This window comes from Moschus berezovskii, chromosome 6 (assembly GCF_049115385.1).
Source record: "Moschus berezovskii isolate FMDL1 chromosome 6, NW_MosBer_1.0, whole genome shotgun sequence".
Classification (NCBI taxonomy): domain Eukaryota; kingdom Metazoa; phylum Chordata; class Mammalia; order Artiodactyla; family Moschidae; genus Moschus; species Moschus berezovskii.
The window spans coordinates 85,845,397-85,867,369 of NC_142465.1; the positions used below are offsets into that span (position 1 = coordinate 85,845,397).

The window sequence follows — 21,973 nt, forward strand, 5'->3', positions numbered from 1 at the left end:
ATTTTTTTAAAGAGAGAGAGAGAAAGAAAAAAGAATATACTTAGTTGAGGGATAAAGAATAGTATGCCACTGAAGCCCACTAGACAAAACTTTTGAGTTGCTTATTTAGCAAATCAAACAGTGCTTTAAACTCAGATATACTGCAGTCACCATTTTTGGTCTATCATCTAAGATGAAATGATAATTGTTACAACTTTATAATTGATGTTGATATTCAGCTACTGGAAAACACCATAAATTTGATCAGAGTGATTTCAGAAAATATAAAATAGTATTTAAAATACCATTTCATAATGAATATACAGACAAGAAATCCACAAATATCATAAAAACGTAACAGATGCAAAAAACAAAAGAGAAACAGGGAAAAACTGTATAATTGCACCAGGCCTACTCTGGAAGTTGGTGATGGACAGGGAGGCCTGGTGTGCTGTGATTCATGGGGTCGCAAAGAGTCGGACACGACTGAGCGACTGAACTGAACTAAGTTTACCTGGGACAAAGGATAAGTGAGGACATACACAATATCCTAAAATTAGAGAAAGTTCCTGGGAAAGGAGTATTTTAATGAATATTTGATACTGTTGAAACTTGAATTTGATTTGTTCTATCTGCTGAGTCAGAGATTTTTTTATTAGGATAATTTTAGTGTACTGATAACAAATGCAGTGAACAAAATCATAGAGGTTTAGTAATAAAAGTCATATAAAAACTTTCATGATGTTAAGGATTATTAACTACATCAAAAAAAGTTTCTAATTCTCCTGCCTTAAAAAATTGCTCATGGTATAAAAATAACCAACAACAACATATTACCTACAGGTTATAGAAGAATGGATGAACACAAAAGAAAGCCAAATAAATCCCATTTCACAATACACACGTGTCATATTTATGTAAAAGTTGACATATTCCTCCCACAAGCTCCCTCAACAAAAAGGACAAATCCAAACAAAAATTCTCTAGTAAATTACACATCCATAATCCACTAATTTCTAAAATGACTGAAAAAATGGAAGATTAAAATTTTGAGGTATCCTAAAAATTAGTAAAAAAGAATACAGTATATTTATCAAAATCCTCATGTAAAAAGATTGAAAACTACTAAGACTCCTTCTAATATTAGGGATTTCAATGTACATACAGAAACAGGATTCTTGCTTATCCTTTTTCCTCATTTTTTTTTCGTTCTTCTCTAAATGATAACTTTAGGTAAATATGTACCTTCTGCTTACAAGTTTCTATTAAGTAAGACAGTTCTTACAAGGCAAACCCCAAGTGAGCAGAGAGCTTCTCTGTCTTGACGCCTATTGTACCTCAGCATTAGAAGAAGTTCTGGTCACATGTTAGACATCCCATAAATATTTTCTGAGATTGAATGAATCAATAAATACTTAACCCAAATAGAGCAAAACAATCTACTAGGAAATGATAGGTATACTTTTAATTCTAAAAGTAAAAACATGCCTAACAATCTAAAAGCTATGTAGTAGACAGTTGAAATTTTTAAAGTTTCATTTTAATACACATAAAGTATACTGAAAGTTAATTATTTGAAGTTTTTAAAAATTATTTTGCACTTAGTCCAAATTCAAATAGCACAGAAGGGTATACCAATACCCAGGTCTAGTATATTCCTAGAGGTTTCTATCTACTTTGGATGTTTCCAAGCATTTAAAGATGGGTTTTAAAAAATATTTGGTCCAGATGCTGTAATTGTTAACCATGGGAGAGTTTACATAATCACTTTGTTCCACTGCCATTACAGGAATTTTTTCCTATCTCATTTTTTAAGAAATTGCTTGACTGTATTCCATGATTTATTTAGCAACTCTCCCATTGATAGACATGTAACTTTATTTCAATTTTGCCTAATTTTTGCAGCAACAAAGAAATTTCAACCTGGGTGCATTCCCTTCAGATGTTCAAGGGTTTCTAAAGGGATTCTAATACAGTAGAATTTCTACATCATAAGATCTAGATAGTCTATTTTTAGATGGAAAATAATATGATGATATACAATACAATATCATATAATTGCAGTTGAACATGTTAGTATGTTCACATCAGCAGTGTGTGAAGAACAGGCTATGAGAGGAGCAAGACAAAAACCCAAGAGATACAGTCTACAAGGCAGTCAATAAATGTGAGAAAAATAAACACAATTCACAAAAAAATCTCATTAATAGAGAAAAGTGTAATACTTCTGATCAGTTCAGTTCAGTTGCTCAGTCATGTCCAATTCTTTGCAACCCCATGAACCACAGTACGCCAGGCTTCCTTGTCCATCACCAACTGCCGGAGTCCACACAAACCCATGTCCATCGAGTCACTGATGCCGTCCAACCATCTCATCCTGTCGTCCCCTTCTCCTCCTTCCCTCAATCTTTCCCAGCATCAGGGTCTTTTCAAATGAGTCAGCTCTCTGCACAAGGTGGCCAAAGTAGTGGAGTTTCAGCTTCAACATCAGTCCTTCCAATGAATACCCAGGACTGATCTCCTTTAGGATGGACTGGTTGGATATCCTTGCAGTCCAAGGGACTCTCAAGAGTCTTCTCCAACACCACAGTTCAAAAGCAGCAATTCTTCTGAGCTTTCTTTATAGTCCAACTCTCACATTCATATATGACTACTGGAAAAACCATAGCCTTGACTAGACGGACCTTTGTTGGCAAAGTAATGTCTCTGCTTTTTAATATGCTTTCTAGGTTGGTCATCTTTCCTTCCAAGGAGTAAGTGTCTTTTTAATTTCATGGCTGCAATAAGCATCTGCAGTGATTTTGGGGCCCAGAAAAATAAAGTCAGCCACTGTTTCCACTGTTTCCCCATCTATTTGCCATGAAGTGATGGGACCAGATGCCATGATCTTAGTTTCCTGAATGTTGAGCTTTAAGCCAACCTTTTCACTCTCCTCTCACTTTCATCAAGAGGCTCTTTAGTTCCTCTTCACTTTCTGCCATAAGGCTGGTGTCATCTGCATATCTGAGGTTATTGATATTTCTCCCGGCAATCTTGATTCCAGCTTGTGCTTCTTCCAGCCCAGCGTTTCTCATGATGTACTCTGCATGTAAGTTAAATAAGCAGGGTGACAATATACAGCCTTGATGTACTCCTTTTCCTATTAGGAACCAGTCTGTTGTTCCATGTCCAGTTCTAACTGTTGCTTCCCGACCTGCATACAGGTTTCTCAAGAGGCAATAAACACTTGCAATAAAATTGAAATTAAAAAGGAAAAAATCAGACTACAGATAGTCTGATACTCTTTTTTTCCATGAAGTGAAAAAACTAAGCAAAATTTAAAAGTATATTGCATTGAGTTACACTAATAGGCAAAATAACATTTCTTTTTTTTATGAGTATAAAACAAGGAAGCAAATTTATATAAATTACTAAAATAGCTTTTAAAATCATTTACAAATCAGCTGCTACAATTCGTTTTCCTGATATGGTGTTAGTCACTCAGCTGCTTCTGACTCTCTGTGACCCCATGGACTGTAGCCCACCAGTCTCCTCTGACCATGGAATTCTCCCGGCAAGAATACTGGAGTGGGTTGCTATTCCTTTCTCAAGGTCTCTTCCTGACCCAGGGATTGAACCTGCATCTCCTGCATTGCAGGTAGAATAATTAAAATTTTGGTCAATGAAACATTTAATAGAAACATTAGTTCCTCCATATTACACACATATATAAGATAAGCCTTTTCAGAAACTTATTTTAGAATCCTCTATAAATCAGAATATCTGACTTCTGATATTCAGGAACAAACTACAATGAAGAGTATAAATTTATGAATACTGATAGTCCTAGTGGGAAGAAATGAGACCATACTCTATAATTAGTTATGGGATCCTCAAAAGGTAAATGATGAGGGCATTGACAGGCTCTAGTGTACTAAAGACAATATTGTCATTTAAAGGTTTATAGACAATAAAAAATAAATTGGATCTTTTAGAATTGTAAGTTTCTAAGAAAAATAAAGCAGTTGACAGATGGGAAAGCTGATAGAGATGCAACGCTAAAACCGAAATTCTACAGTAATGTACAGCAGTGTATTTTAACATCCTTCATGTATGGTAAACTTTACTTTGTTTTGGCTGGAAGTACTCTGTAGAATTTATCACGTGCACAGTAAATCTTTATACTTGTTTTAAGAGTGTCATTAAAGGATTCAGACTGCAACAAGTGGACATGTAGAAAATTAAATCCTTCTTCAATAGCCCAGGAGATCTGGTTAACAAATGGCTTGCTAATTCCTGAAATTATATTTCTTAACAAAACTTTCAGGATACGACCAAAATAAACTGCCTGAATTTACCCATTCTTAAGAGCCAAATGAGCAAATATACTAATGCTCATCAGGTACATGCTTCAAAATCTTTGGGAGGACTAAAAATTTCTTAAAGGAAAAAAAAAAAGGACATGTGAGAAGGAGGTCCTAATAGACTTCACTAAGAATGGAATTCATATAACTCTGTTTGACTAACCTTAGGCGTCAGTGACCATTTTTTTGCTGGTTGTGCAGGGCAGCCTGCAGGATTTTATTTCCCTGACCAAGGATGGAACCTGGCTCTTGGCAGTGGAAGCTAAGCTGGGAGTCCTAACCACTGGACTTAACTTAGTAGCTTATTTTAGTGGCTTATTTTAACTTTTCATCTTGAAGACTCCCCCGACCCCTTTCCTTCCCATTCCACAACTTTTCCCTTGTTTCCTTCTCCCTGCCCTCCAAAATCAGGAGAAAAAAAAAACACACACACACACTCAGATGGCCTTTCATTATATCTGTTCCTATAAGTAGAAGCTAAGTAATTTACGTCTAAATGATGTAAAAGAGGAAACCCACATTTGTGTTTAGGAAGCTTAATAACTCAACAAAACCTAAAAGGAAACGATAGAAATGAACTTACAAAACATAAAGAGACTCACAGACTTACAAGATGAACTGATGGTTGCCAGGGGAAAGGATAGATAGGGAGTTTGGGATGGTTATTACACACTGCTGTATTCAAATGGATAATCAACAAGGACCTTACTGCATAGCACATGGAAATCTACTCAATGTTATGTGCCAGCCTGGATGGGAGGGGGATTTGGGGGAGAATGGATACATGCATACATATGTCTGAGTCCCTTCACTGTTCACCTGAAAATACCACAACATTGTTCATCAGTTAAACCTCAATACAAATAATAAGTTAAAGTTTGAAAAAAAACCTAAGCTAAAACTTGGGAGGATTCATTGGAAGGAGCCTGATGCCTCCCACTCACCATACCATAGCAATAATGATTCAACCCAGAATCTAAGTAGATCCTCTGTGTGACTGCGTAGAATTTAGTCCTCAGATATCATTAACACAGATGTCAGAGGAAAACAGGGAAATAGTTCTCTTAAATAACAGATAATTAGGCTGAATAAATGATTTAGATGTTCCATGTTTACCTAAGAACTTAACCTCCTTCAAAAAGAAACCTTAGAGAGGTGGGATCCATTTGAAAAATTCTCAGAACTTGATTTTCTGTCTTCTCTTATAAGCAGATACCCCCTCTCAGGTCATTTTCAGGTTTTACACAGACAGGACTAAGTGAGAAATTCTGCTCCAGAGCCCACTCTATTTGTCTGGGTAAGGAAATAAAACCAGTCAGTCAATTCTAAAGAAAATCAATTCTGAATATTCACTGGAAGAACTGATGCTGAAGCTGAACCTCTAATACTCTGGCCACCTGACGTGAAGAGTCGACTCATTAGAAGAGACCCTGATGCTGGGAAAGATTGAAGGCAAAAAGAGAAGGGAGCAGCAGAGTATTAGATGGTTAGATAGTATCACCGACTCAATGGACATCATTTGAGCAAACTCCAGGAGACAGTGGAGGACAGATGAGTTTGGTGTGCTACATACACTCCATGGTCGCATAGAGTTGGACATGATTTAGCATCAGGACAACAACAAATATGTTTGTAGGAGTTGGGTGTGTCAGAGTTGCTGAACTTAACTTTGAGGAAATCCCTTACTTTTTCTTCAATTTCCTTTAGGCCTAGATTGGTTCCAAGTGTCTCCTCTAATAAGACAATCAGGACTAAGGCTACATCTTTGAAAGCTGCATTTTTATGGTCACAATACTTACAGAAGATCAAAGTAGAGCCTGCAGGTAGTGACTCAAAGTAGTGGACCACAACTGCATTCTGGCCATTTCAGAATCCATTGCTCAGTTCCTGACCTACCTCTTGTTTGACAATATCACTGTCTTCGGTTTCTTTGCCTGCTCCATCAGTTTGGATGAATAGGCATCGGTGATTTGTTCAGACACCTGAGTGCTTTTTCAGCATCTTGGTCAGCAGTGAGCAGCAAGATGGAAGGGTGAAGCCAACGTTGGGAGCTATTAAGATGTTTTTCTAGGAATGTTAGGTTCCTTTTTCACAGCTTCTCATCTTGACCTTGGTAATTATTTATCTGTTGTTTCATCTGGTTCTAGAACTCTTGAACAGGGATACTTTCTCCTTCAGGAGGACAAGTGTACCAGAAACTCCCAATAAGAAGAGCAACTGTCAGAACAAGAGGCCAATACTACTTCATCTTGACAAAAGATGTACTTTTGGGCTGTCCAGTCAACAAGAACTTGTTTGCTGGAGGTTAATGGAAACTGGTTTTCAAGCTCTGATTTCTGAACATTGTCATCACCTGAAAAACTACCATCTACTGAATACTTGCCTGATGATGATGTCTGCATCCTAGCCCTTATCCTTATGGTTTGTTCAACCCATTCCTGAGGCTTTTTTTTTTTTTTTCTCTCTCATATCCCGAGCTTGGTACAAATGATTGCTTATCAAAAAAGCTGTGAGATCTCGGCTTTGTGATGACTGCCAAAGTGATTCTCGGCAGTATCGACTGCCAAGAATGCTGACTTGATTGATGATCTGGTGGTTTGGTCTCCAGACCCAACAGAACCCCTGGGCCTGACCTTAACAACAGTAACATTACTGTCAGAGCTGTCTTGTTTTCCTCACTTTCCCCTTCTTTTAAGACATTAACCTTTTGTTGGACACTATCCACTAAGTTGCTTCAGTCATGTCCAACTCCTTGCAACCCTATGGACCATAGCCTGCCAAGCACCTCTGTCTAAGGGATTCTCCGGGCAAGAATACTGGAGTGGGTTGTCATGCCCTTCTCTCCAGGGGATATTCCCGACCCAGGGATTGAACCCACATCTCTTATGTCTCCTGCACTGACAGGAGCATTCTTTACCACTGAGAAGCACTCAGTTCAGTTCAGTTCAGTTGCTCAGTTGTGCCGACTCTGCGACCCCATGGACTGCAGCACACCAGGCTTTCCTGTCCCTCACCAACTCCCAGAGCTTACTCAAACTCATGCCCACTGAGTAGATGATGATCCAACCATCTCATCCTCCATTATCCCCTTCTCCTCCCGCCTTCAATCTTTACAAGAATCAGGATCTTTTCAACTGAGTCAGTTCTTCGCATCAGGTGGCCAAAGTACTGGAGTTTCAGCTTCAGCATCAGTCCTGCCAATGCATAATCAGGACTGATTTACTTTAGGATGGACTGGTTGGATCTCCTTGCAGTCCAAGGGACTCTCAAGAGTCTTCTCCAGCACCACACTTCAAAAGCATCAATATTTCAGCGCTCAGCTTTCTTTACAGTGCAACTCTCACATACAAATATGACTGCTGGAAAAACCATAGCTTTGATTAGACAAACCTTTGTTGGCAAAGTAATGTCTCTGCTTTTTAATATGCTGTCTAGACTGGTCATAGCTTTTCTTCCAAGGAGTCAGCATCTTTTGATTTCATGGCTGCAGTCACCATTTGCAGTGATTTTGGAGCCCAAAAATATGTTTCCCCATCTATTTGCCATGAAGTGATGGGACCAGATGCCATGATCTTAGTTTCCTGAATGTTGAGTTTTATGCCAACTTTTTGACTCTTCTCTTTCACTTTCATCAAGAGGCTTTTTAGTTCCTCTTTGCTTTCTGCCATAAGGCTGGTGTCATCTGCATATCTGAGGTTATTGATATTTCTCCCACCAATCTTGACTCCAGCTTATGCTTTATCCAGTCCAGCATTTCTCATGATGTACTCTGCATATAAGTTAAATAAGCAGGGTGACAATAGACAGCCTTGACGTACTCCTTTCCCAGTTTGGAACCAGTCTGTTGTTCCATGCCCAGTTCTAACTGTTGCTTCCTGACCTGCATACAGGTTCCTCAAGAGGCAGGTCAGGTGGTCTGGTATTCCCATCTCTTTCAGAATGTTCCACAGTGTATTGTGATCCACATGGTCAAAGGCTTTGGCACAGTCGATGAAGCAGAAGCAGATGTTCTCCTGGACTCTCGCTTTTCTGATGATCCACTGGTGACTTCTAATTCACTCATTTTAGTATTTCCATTTGTTTTCTATGCTGAATCAGATATTAAGATTCTTAGAGGGGGTCTACACACACTGGTTACAGGATCTTCATTCACGACTGTAGTCTTTTGTGTTCTCCTGATACTTTTCTTTGAAATGGTTTGGCTCAAAACAATTTGTGAAGGTGGTTTGTCCTCTTGGGATGAATGGGAATCCTGTAATCCCCTCTGGGTCATAATCAGAGACAGTCTAGCAGAGGCGGCTGTGTATGTTGCTGCTGCTGGAGGTGGGGAGCTCTTTGCTTCTTGATCTCCTGGGCTTCATGGAGTTGCCAACATTTCAGGACAAGAAACTTATGCACCAAAATTGATAACACTTGTATTCAGAAGGGAGAGTCAGAATGAAATATGTAGATTTATTTTGGAGGTGGCTTTTGTTTTATTACTATGGTTCATTACATATATTGTTAGATTTAATAAATTCAAAATCTTTTATAAGTTCCCCACTGCGGATGCTGATTGCAGCCATGAAATTAAAAGACGCTTGCTCCTTGGAAGGAAAGTTATGACCAACCTAGATAATACATTAAAAAGCAGAGACATTACTTTGCCAACAAAGGTCCATCTAGTCAAGGCTATGGTTTTTCCAGTGGTCATGTATGGATGTGAGAGTTGGACTGTGAAGAAAGCTGAGCATCGAAGAATTGATGCTTTTGAACTGTGGTGCTGGAGAAGACTCTTGAGAGTCCCTTGGACTGCAAGGAGATCCAACCAGTCCATTCTAAAGGAGATCGATCCTGGGTGTTCACTGGAAGGACTGATGCTAAAGGTGAAACTCCAATACTTTGGCCACCTCATGCGACGAGCTGACTCACTGGAAAAGTCTGATGCTGGGAAGGATTGGGGGCAGGAGGAGAAGGGGACGACAGAGAATGAGATGGCTGGATGGCATCACCGACTTGATGGACATGAGTTTGAGTGAACTCCGGGATTTGGTGACGGACAGGGAGGCCTGGCGTGCTGTGATTCATGGGGTCGCAAAGTCGGACATGACTGAGTGACTGAACTGAACTGATGTCCCAAAAACATCAGGAGTTCTATTAAAAGCCAAAGTGATTTAATATCTTAGAATTTATGAATGTTAGATAAGAGGAGAAATTTCTCCTTTTGAGACCATATAGCACAAACTCATAATTGCACAAACTAGCAATCAACCTACGACTGTAACAATCCTGAAGATTATGCATCAGAATAAATATCCTGTAATTTTGTAAAAAGCAGGGATATGCACAAGGACAAAAATGTTTGAGAGACTCCAAACACTCCTTTCTCTTGCCTGTGCTAAAAAGTCACCCTGGAAGTAGTCACTGTAAGATGATCGATGTCCTAACTTTGGGTTTAGTAGCTAAACTTCACTGGAGAAGGCAATGGCAAGCCACTCCAGTACTCTTGCCTGGAAAATCCCATGGACGGAGGAGCCTGGTAGGCTGCAGTCCATGGGGTCGCTACGAGTCAGACATGACTGAGCGACTTCACTTTCCCTTTTCACTTTCACACATTGGAGAAGGAAATGGCAACCCACTCCAGTGTTCTTGCTTGGAGAATCCCAGGGACGGGGGAGCCTGGTGGGCTTCCGTCTATGGGGTCACACAGAGTCGGACACGACTGAAGTGACTTAGCAGCAGCAGCAGCAGCAGCTAAACTTCACATCTTTCCTGAGTCTCCCTAGAACTGTTTGAAGGCAAGAATCCATTCAATTAATAGGAGTTCAGCAGTTAAGGAGCAAACAAGATAACAAAGATACTCTGAGGAAGAAGATGAATTGGGCCATCTCAAATCTAAGCTTCCAATTTGGGGGTGTTTTCTGCTTTTAAGACCATGTCCATGTAGGGGGGGGGTCACTTGAGGCCTTTCTCTTATAGTTCAGGGACAATTCCTTTTTCTAAAACAAGTACATCAAACTGAAAATTCTTGAATTTCAACAGTTTCTATTTTATTAGGCATGACCTTATTATCCTTTATTGAAACAAGGAGAATTTTGGCAAAATACTGAATTCTTTTTGCCCCCTTGAAGAGTGAGGCTTAGTTCTGTTTTTGCGACTTTCATCTCAAAGTGAATCAAAGATCTGTATTCTGTGACTTCATGCTGACAGTATTATGTCCAGAGTAGTGGTGGCAAACATATATGCCTCTGGGGTTTACAATCTCTTTATAATATTGTAGCTTTAACTGTTGGAGAAGGAAATGTTAACCCACTCCAGTGTTCTTGCCTGGAGAATCCCAGGGACAGGGGAGCCTGGTGGGCTGCCATCTATGGGGTCGCACAGAGTCGGACACGACTGAAGCGACTTAGCAGCAGCTGCAGCAGTTTTAACTGTACTGTTTTCCCTTCTATTTACTGCTGCTTCAGCTATTGTTCAGCTCTTTCAGATACCTGAAAAAAATAACCCTGGAAATTCTGAGATTCTGAAATGGACACTGAGACTTTAATTATACCATTTATTAAATAAAAATTTTAAAAAAGTAAAAAATAAAAATCTTTTTTTCCCTTTGTCATCTCTTCAGTTTGCTAGCATACTTCTGAACTCCATTAGAAGCATACATATGGCTTGTTAAAAGTTAATATTAAGGTTAGGGGGTAAAAACAAATGATTTTTCACTAACTCCCTATATTAGATTCACTTGTTCATTAGTATTTCATGCCATAGCAAAAGAAAAATAAAACAGCTCTAGACTTGAGCTTTTATTTCCTATCACCAAAACATAATAGGATGCATGGTCAACTTATTCTGGTCAAAAAAGCAAAATTCAAATTTAGTTAAAAACAAATATAGCTTATTTTAATGGGACTGTTAAGAACACTGTTTACATCCCAGAAAATCTGATACTTGTTTTTTAATATATATGTATATAAAATATATGAATGTATATAATTAATATGTATGAAATTTAAAATACAGAGTATTAATTGTGATTTCAGTATTTTTTAGGCTTTCACCAACAAGATATACCAGAAGATGTGAAAGTAGGTCTACTTTTATCAAAGTTACTTTTCCAACCTTCCCTCCTGTATATTTTAAACTTATGCTTTTAAAAAGCAATATCCAGCAAATCTACTGATAGAAAATTACTCATAAACATATGTTTTACGTTTAGTAATATGTTTAATGGATTCTGTTTTCACAGTCATTAACAAGCTTTTTCATGGGCATTGAAGAAAGGTCAAGTATGATGATCTGGAACTATAATTACTCAGGTAGGTTTTCCAGTTGATAACATCATATCAGGTAAGAAGGACTGTTTACCTTCTGATAAATGAAATAGTTCTTCAGGTTTTATTACAATGCTGCCCTTTTAACAATGTTAGTTGGATATGAATGCCTCTCTTTTTCTGACTTTATATACACCCACCACACACACACACACACACACACACATCCTACACACACACCTTCAAGCTGTTGTTTCATTTATATACACATCTGAGATCGAACTAATCCATTAATTAATTGGTCAATCAGCTAATCAATAAAAAAGTTAAGACTGCTACTATTTATGCATTATTACTCTGAACCCCCCAAAAGTATACAAATAGTGGCTTTGTCTTTAAGAAGTTTATAATGTTTTTGAAGACACACACACAACCATTAAAGAACAATTAGGTGATGACAATCAGGTAAAGATGAGTCCAATGGAAGGTCAGAACTGGGGAGAGATCATTGTGGGAGAGTGTAGCAGAGACAACTTCACAGAGGTTGAGGAGGATTTGAAGAGACTGAAAGAGAACATCAAGAGGGTTTTCTTAAAGAGAAACAAGATGTGGACAAAAAGCCTAGGAAAGCAGATGAGCAGGAACAAAGACAGACAGTTTAGTGACACCGAGGAAGGAGGTGACACTGAGTTTAGTGGAGCTTAGCAGTAGTCATATCGTCTCTCATTCACTCATTTATTTAGTATTTATTTGGTACCTACTATGTGCCAAGCACTGCTTCAGGCACTAGAGAAATAGTGTGGTAAAGAAGACTATTCTCTGCTACTGTACACTTTATGTTTTAGTTTGAGGAGACAACAAATTAATATTCTTCAGGTGAAGATCAACACTATAAAACATAACAAAGTAAAGCAGAGGATTTGACAGAGGCAGAGAGGAGATCTTTTTGGAGGGATGGTTAGAAAATACCACTTGGAAAAGGTGGTAATTAAGAGACTTAAAAGAAGTGGTGGTCCAGTGGCTAAGCCTCTATGCTCCCAATGTAGGGGTCACGGGTTCAATCCTTGGTCAGGGAACTAGATCTCACATGCTGCAACAAAGAGTTCACCTGACACAATGAAAAGATCCCTCGTGCCACAATTAAGGCTTGGCTCAGCCAAATAAATAAATAAATTAAAAAAGAAAAAGGTTAACAAAAGAGAAGTGAGGGAGGAAAGGAACCATGCAAAAACATCAGGGAAGTAAGTCAAAAACAGATGAAAACACAAGAGAAAAGTCCAAAATGTGTGTTCAGACTTGGTTTCAGTGAGGACTGGCAGTAAGTATAAGATAGGAGTAAAATGAGCAAGGGGGAACTGGTAGGGTAGGAGAGCATTAGAGAAATAGACAGTGATTAGAGCAGGAAGGTGTTACAGGGCATGGGGAAAATCTGGAGAGCTTTGAGTAAAAGTGTGGCCATACTCTATGTTTGAAGAATGTCACACTTGTAGGGAGTTCCCTGGTTCTGAGCCTTCACTGCTCTGGCCCTGGTTCAACCCCTCAGAGAATTGAGATCCCATAAGCCATGTGGGATCAACAACAGCAACAAAATCACACCTCGTTACTGGGAACAAGAGATTGCAGAGGGGGCAAGAGTGGAAGAAGAAAATCCAATTAAGAGAATTTTTGGCCTGGGAAAAAAATGTAAAGTTAATCAGACTATTGGCAGTAGAGGCTTAACAGTTGGTCCTATTTTTAGATATGACCGACTGGAGTTACTGATGGATAGGAAGTTTGTGGATGAAAGGAAGAGAGAAATAAAAGGTGATTCTTAGAATGGTGGTGGCATTCTAAGATACAATGAACGGAGAAAACTGGGGAAATGAAAGATAAAAAAGGGTTCCTTTTATGCAGAAATTTTCAGAGCCTTAGTGCTAATAAGAAGCATTGTGAGCTGCCAATATGGCTAGGGCATAAGTAATGTTTCTCAAACTTTTAGACCTTGAAATTGTGTGTGTGTATAAAGCATACTTTGGAAAATGCCCCACAAATCAATTTTTCTTGAGAACTCCCCTAGACTCAAAATGAAATGTGTATATATAGAGAAGGTTGCACTGATTCAGTTTCCCCTTAGTCTCCCATCATCTTGGAATTTTAATATTAAGAGACTTTGAGGCTGCTTAGTCTAACATCTACACTTTACAATTTTGGAAAACTGACATGTTGAATTGTTAATAGACCAGTTTCACAAACCTAGTATCACTGTGCTGACAAAGGTCCATATAGTCAAAGCTATGTTTTTTCTAGTAGTCACATATGGATGTGAGAGGTGGATCATAAAGAAGGGTGATCACTAAAGAATTGATGCCTTTAAACTGGTGCTGAGAATCACAGTACCACTCTTGAGAGTCTCTTGGACTGCAAGGAGATCAAATCAGTCAATACTAAAGGAAAGCCACCCTGAATATTCATTGGAAAGTCTGATGCTGAAGCTGAAGCTCTGATACTTTGGCCACTTGGTGTGAAGAGCTGATTCACTGGAAAAGACCCTGATGCTGGGTAAGATTGAGGCAGTAGCAAAGGAGGGCAACAGAGGATGAGATGGTTGGATGGCATCACCAACACAATTAACATGAGTTTGAGCAAACTCCAGGAGACAGTGAAGGACAGGGAAGGTGGTGTGCTGTAGTCAATGGTGTTGTAAGGAGTCAGATACAACTTAGTGACTGAACTAAAATGATATGCCGACTTACACTTAAAAAATACACTTCTTCAAAACATATTTACAAGTATTAGCTTGAGTTTATCTTTGCTTAAGAAACTCTACTATATATCAAGAAGACTATGGCCTCACTACATTTTGACAATGGACTTGAGTACCAGCACTAGGACCAGAAAGGTGCTGACAATCATTCTGGGGGAATGATATAAATATCCTGTCTCTTAATATAGACATAAAAGAAGTGGATTATGTATCAGTTTTAAAATTAATATGCACACATACTCATAAAGGGCTAGTTGGTTTCATGAAATTATCCCTTTGGGGCTGACAGACTTGAAGATGATTTTTACTCTTTAGCGGTAATTATTTTTATTGTGACATCTAAACATTTTTCTTTAAATACCACCTATATCCTATATCTTCAATTTCTGCATTTCAGCCTAAGAAAATTGAGACTTACCTGTAATATTATTGTAGCATTAATGGAGTCTCAGTAGTAAATGTCTTATTACTGATATTATAACCATAAAGAGTTTCTCTTTTAAAATCATCTACATATTTTAGACAAGTAATAAAATAATCTTTTCTTTATATTTTCAGATAAGTAAATTGGACTGCAAGAAATATATACTGTATATAAAGCTGAAGTTGACATAGAAAACTCCCTCTCGAGGAGAAGGAACAAGATGGCGGAGGAATAGGATGGTGAGACCACTCTCTCCCCCACAAATTCATCAAAAGAACATTTGAATGTGGAGTAAAGTCCACAAAACAACTTCTGAATGCTGGCAGAGGACATCAGGCACCCAGAAAAGCAGCCCATTGTCTTCGAAAGGAGGTAGGAAAAAACATAAAAGATAAAAAGAGAGACAAAAGAGGTAAGGACGGAGCTCCGTCCTGGGAAGGGAGGCTTTAAAAAGAGAAAAGTTTCCAAACACCAGGAAACACTCTCACTGGCGAATCTGTGGCGAGTCTTGGAACCTCAGAGGGCCACATAACCGGGAGGAAAAAGAAATAAATAATTAAAACCCACAGATTAACCACCAAACGGTAACTCCCAGTGGAGAAGCAGCGAAGACGCCAGCATATGCCATTAGCAAGCGGGGGCTGGGCAGGGAGGAGCCGGCTGAACTGCTTAGAGAGAGGACTGGGCCTGAATGCCGCGAGGGCAGTCTGGGGGAGCTGACTGGAGATAGCAGAGCAGACTGGGATAGCTTCCGCACGAAAAGGCGGAAAGCTCTAACCTAAGACTCCACCAGCCCCACTCACAGAACAAAGGACTGAGCAGAGTGAGCCAGCTGCGGTCGGCCCACCCCCCACCCCCTGCCAAGACAGGCAAGGGAGGGCAGCCAGAGCCAGAGGGGGCAACCATGGCCCCAGAAAGGCATCTGATACCAAATTGCAGGCAGGCTCCGTTGCTAATCAAGACTTCTTGGGCTCGGGCCGGTCGATTTCTGCCTGAGAAGGTGCGCCGGTTGTACACCCAGAAAACCGAGTGGCAGGGACTGGGGAGGCAATGTCGCAGCGACCGCGCTCGCCAAACACCTGGTCACCTGAGCTGCTTGGACCAGGGAAGGCACAAAACGCAGACCCAGCCAAGTCTGCGCCTTTGTGGAGTACCCAAGGACCCGAACCTGAGCCGCTCAGACCTGGGAAGTGCATACAACCGAGCTCCGGCCTCGGACAGTTCCCGGCATAGCAACATACAGCCTGTGCAGTGTAGACTGGGACAGCACACGCGCTGTGAGTGGGGGCAAACCCCGTGTGGCCGAGACGCTGCGAGCACTCCTCACAGACGCCAGAGATATCTGTCTGCAGTGTTCCTCCCTTCCTAGAACAGGTCTGAACAACTGAGCCTTAAAAAGTGTCCACCCACCTCCTAGTATCAGGGCAGAAATTAGACACTGAAGAGACCAGCAAACAGAAGCTGAAACAGAGAGAACCACCTTGGAAATGACAGAGAAGTATAGAGGCTACTCCAAGAATAAGACCAAAAACCAGAGGCAAGAGGCTTAAGCCTGAATCCTGAGAACACCAGAGAACTCCTGACTCCAGGGAACACTAATTGATAGGAGCTCATCAAACGCCTCCATACCTACACTATAAAACCAACCACCACTCAAGGGTCAACAAGTTTCAGAGCAAGACATTCCATGCAAATTCTCCAGCAACACAGGAAAATAACCCTGAGCTTCAATACACAGGCTGCCCAAAGTCATTCCAAACCCACTGACATCTCATAACTCATTACTGGACACTTCATTGCCCTCCAGAGAGAAGAAATCCAGCTCCATCCACCAGAACACTGACACAAGCTTCCATAACCAGGGAACCTTGACAAGTCACCCGTCCAACCCCACACACAGCGAGGAAACTACATAATAAAGAGAACTCCACAAACTGCAAGAAGAGGGAAAGGCCACCCCAAGCAAAGCAATATAATCAAGATGAAGAGGCAGAGAAATACCCAGCAAGTAAAGGAACAAGATAAATATCCTCCAACACAAACAAAAGAGGAAGATATAGGGAATCTACCTGATAAAGAATTTCGAATTTTGATGGTGAAAATGATTCAAAATCTTGAAAGCAAAATGGAGTTTCGGATAAATAACCTGGATAAAAGGATTGAGAAGGTGGAAGAAAGATTTAATAAGGACTTAGAGGAAATAAAAAAGAGTCAATATACAATGAATAAGGCAATAGATGAGATCAGAAACACTCTGGAGGGAACAAACAGTAGAATAACAGAGGCAGAAGACAGGATAAGCGAACTAGAAGATAGAATTGTAGAAATAAATGAAACAGAGAGCAATAAAGAAAAACGAATTAAAAGAAATGAGGACAATATTTGAGACCTCTGTGACAATGTTAAACACTCCAACATTCGAATCATAGAAGTCCCAGAAGAAGAAGACAAAAAGAAAGACCATGAGAGAATACTTGAGGAGATAATAGTTGAAAACTTCCCTAAAATGGGGAAAGAAATAATCACCCAAGTCCAAGAAACCCAGAGAGTCCCCAACAGGATAAACCCAAGGCGAAATACTCCAAGACACATATTAATCAAATTAACAAAGATCAAACACAAAGATCAAATATTAAAAGCAGCAAGGGAAAAGCAGCAAATAACACACAAGGGGATTCCCATAAGGATAACAGCTGATCTTTCAACAGAAACTCTTCAGGCCAGGAGGGAATGGCAAGACATTCTTAAAGTGATGAAAGAAAATAACCTACAGCCCAGATTACTGTACCCAGCAAGGATTTCATTCAAATATGAAGGAGAAATCAAAAGCTTTACAGACAAGCAAAAGCTGAGAAAATTCAGCATCACCAAACCGGCTCTCCAACAAATACTAAAGGATCTTCTCTATACAGGAAACACAGAAAGGGTGTATAAACTCGAACCCAAAACAATAAAGAAAATTGCAACGGGATCATACTTATCAATAATTGCCTTAAACGTAAATGGGTTGAATGCCCCAACCAAAAGACAAAGGCTGGCTGAATGGATACAAAAACAAGATCCCTATATATGTTATCTACAAGAGACCCACCTCAAAACGAGGGACACATACAGACTGAAAGTGAAGGGATGGAAAAAGATATTCCATGCAAACAGAGACCAAAAGAAAGCAGGAGTAGCAATACTCATATCAGATAAAATAGACTTTAAAACAAAGGCTGTGAAAAGAGACAAAGAAGGAAACTACATAATGATCAAAGGATTAATCCAAGAAGAAGACATAACAATTATAAATATTTATGTACCCAACATAGGAGCACCACAATATGTAAGACAATTACTAACAAGTATGAAAGGGGAAATTAACAACAATGCAATAATAGTGGGAGATTTTAATACCCACTTACATCTATGGATAGATCAACTAAACAGAAAATTAACAAGGAAACACAAACTTTAAATGATACAAGAGACCAGTTAGACCTAATAGATATCTATAGGACATTTTACCCCAAAACAATGAATTTCATGTTTTTCTCAAGCGCACATGGAACCTTTTCCAGGATAGATCACATCCTGGGCCATAAATCTAGCCTTGGTAAATTCAAAAAAATTGAAATCATTCCAAGCATCTTTTCTGACCACAATGCAGTAAGATTAGATCTCAATTACGGGAGAAAAACTATTAAAAATGCCAACATATGGAGGCTGAACAACACGCTGCTGAATAATGAACAAATCATAGAAGAAATCAAAAGAGAAATCAATATATGCATAGAAATGAATGAAAATGAAAACACAACAACCCAAAACCTCTGGGACACTGTAAAAGCAGTGCTAAGGGGGAAGTTCACAGCAATACAGGCACACCTCAAGAAACAAGAAAAAAGTCAACTAAATAACCTAACTCTACATCTAAAGAAACTAGAAAAGGAAGAAATGAAGAACCCCAGGGTCAGTAGAAGGAAAGAAATCGTAAAAATTAGGGCAGAGATAAATGCAAAAGAAACAAAAGAGACCATAGCAAAAATCAACAAAGCCAAAAGCTGGTTCTTTGAGAAGGTAAATAAAATTGACAAACCACTAGCCAGACTCATCAAGAAACAAAGGGAGAAGAGCCAAATCAATAAAATTAGAAATGAAAATGGAGTGATCACAACCAACAAAACAGAAATACAAAGGATTATTAGAGAATACTATCAGCAATTATATGGCAATAAAATGAATAACCTGGAAGAAATGGACAAATTCCTAGAAAAGTACAACTTTCCAAAACTGAACCAGGAAGAAATGGAAAATCTGAACAGACCCATCACAAGCACAGAACTAGAGGCTGTAATCAGAAATGTTCCAGCGAACAAAAGCCCAGGTCTAGATGGCTTCACAGCTGAATGCTACCAAAAATTTAGAGATGAGCTAACACCTATTCTACTCAAACTCTTCCAGAAAATTGCTGAGGAAGGGAAACTTCCAAACTCATTCTATGAGGCCACCATCACCTTAATCCCAAAACCTGGTAAAGATCCCACAAAGAAAGAAAACTACAGGCCAATATCACTGATGAACATAGATGCAAAAATCCTTAACAAAATTCTAGCAATCAGAATCCAAAAACACATTAAGAAGATCATACATCATGACCAAGTGGGCTTTATCCCAGGAATGCAAGGATTCTTCAATATCTGCAAATCAATCAACGTAATACACCACATTAACAAACCGAAAAATAAAAATCACATGATTATCTCAATAGATGCAGAGAAAGCCTTTGACAAAATTCAACATCCATTTATGATAAAAACCCTCCAGAAAGTGGGAATAGAAGGGACATATCTCAACATAATAAAAGCTATATATGACAAACCCACAGCAAACATTATCCTCAATGGTGAAAAACTGAAAGCATTTCCCCTAAAGTCGGGAACAAGACAAGGGTGCCCACTCTCACCACTACTATTCAACATAGTTCTGGAAGTTTTGGCTTCAGCAATCAGAGCAGAAAAAGACATAAAAGGAATACAAATTGGAAAAGAAGAAGTAAAACTTTCACTGTTCGCTGATGACATGATCCTCTACACAGAAAACCCTAAAGACTCTACCAGAAAACTACTAGAGCTAATCAATGAATACAGTAAAGTTGCAGGATATAAAATCAACACACAGAAATCCCTTGCATTCCTATACACTAATAATGAGAAAATAGAAAGAGAAATTAAGGAAATTATTCCATTCACTGTTGCAACGAAAAGAGAACAGTGTGGAGATTCATCAAAAAACTGGTGCCATATGATCCAGCAATCGCACTCCTGGGCATACACACCGAGGAAACCAGAATTGAAAGAGACACATGTACTCCAATGTTCATTGCAGCACTGTTTATAATAGCCAGGACATGGAAGCAACCTAGGTGTCCATCTGCAGACGAATGGATAAGAAAGAGAGGTGGGTTCAGTCCCTGGGTTGGGAAGATCCCCTGGGGGAGGGCATGCCAACCCACTCCAGTATTTAAAAAAAAAAAAAAAGCTTTTGTACATATACACAATGGAGTATTACTCAGCCATTAAAAAGAATGCATTTGAATCAGTTCTAATGAGGTGGATGAAACTGGAACCTATCATACAGAGTGAAGTAAGCCAGAAAGAAAAACACCAATACAGTATCAGTTCAGTTCAGTTCAGTCGCTCAGTTGTGTCCGACTCTCCGCGACCCCATGGATCACAGCATGCCAGGCCTCCCTGTCCATCACCAACTCCCAGAGTTCACTCAAACTCATGTCCACAGAGTCAGTGATACCATCCAGCCATCTCATTCTCGGTTGTCCCCTTCTCCTCCCGCCCCCAACCTTTCCCAGCATCAGAGTCTTTTCCAGTGAGTCAACTCGTCGCATGAGGTGGCCAAAGTATTGGAGTTTCAGCTTTAGCATCAGTCCTTCCAATGAACACCCAGGATTGATCTCCCTTAGAATGGACTGGTTGGATCTCCTTGCAGTACAAGGGACTCTCAACAGTCTTCTCCAACACCACAGTGCAAAAGCATCAATTCTTCGGCGATCAGCTTTCTTCACAGTCCAACTCTCACATCCATACATGACCACGGGAAAAACCACAGCCTTGACTAGACAGACCTTTGTTGGCAAAGTAATGTCTCTGCTTTTTAATATATTATCAAGGTTGGTCATAACTTTCCTTCCAAGGAGTAAGCGTCTTTTAATTTCATGGCTGTAATCAGCATCTGCAGTGATTTTGGAGCCCCCCAAAATAAAGTTTGACACTGTTTCCACTGTTTTTCCATCTATTTCTCATGAAGTGATGGGACCAGATGCCATGATCTTAGTTTTCTGAATGTTGAGCTTCAAGCCAACCTTTTCACTCTCCTCCTTCACTTTCATCAAGAGGCTTTTGAGTTCCTCTTCACTTTCTGCCATAAGGGTAGTGTCATCAGCATATGTGAGTATACTAACGCATATATATGGAATTTAGAAAGATGCAAATGATAACCCTGTATATGAGACAGCAAAAGAGACACAGGTGTATAGAACAGTCTTTTGGACTCTGTGGGAGAGGGCAAGGGTGGGATGATTTGGGAGAATGGCACTGAAACATGTATATTATCATAAGTGAAACGAATCACCAATTCAGGGTCGATGCATGTTACAGGATGCTCGGGGCTGGTATGCGGGGATGACCCAGAGGGAGGATAAGGGGAGGAGGGAGGTGGGAGGGGGGTTCAGGAAGGAGGAACTCATGTACACCCAGGGCGGATTCATGTCAATGTATGGAAAAACCAACCAATATAATATTGTAAAATAATTAGCCTCCAATAAAAAAAAAAAAAAGAAAACTCCCTCTCTGGCAATACAACTATTGTTGTTGTATTAACAACAGTCGTGTTAAGTCTAAGTTGTGTCTAACTCTTTGTGACCCAACGGAGTACAGCACACCAGGTTTCCCTGTCCTTCACCTTCTCTTGGAGCTTGCTCAAACTCAATTTCATTGAGTCGATGATGCCATCCAACCAGCTCATCCTCTGCCACTCCCTTCTCCTCATGCCCTCAACCTTTCCCAGCATCAGGATCCTTTCCAATGAGTCAGTTCTTTGCATCAGGTGGCCAAAGTATTGGAGCTTCAGCTTTATGTCATTATTATAAATCATGTTGAAAGAGATTCTGAACCAACTTCAGGTTAATAGTGATACAGAAATATATGTTTAGAATGACTCTGACTCTAAAAGATTTCAA

The 21,973-nt window shown here is 39.6% G+C and overlaps 1 protein-coding gene and 1 pseudogene across 2 annotated transcripts in view; both read right to left on the reverse strand.

Moving 5' to 3' along the window:
* On the reverse strand, window positions 1–11,828 carry LOC148777676 (torsin-1A-interacting protein 1-like; annotated as a pseudogene).
* Window positions 1–21,973, reverse strand: part of CCDC91 (coiled-coil domain containing 91) — a 415,614-nt gene that overhangs the window by 1,122 nt on the left and 392,519 nt on the right. The window lies entirely within an intron of this gene.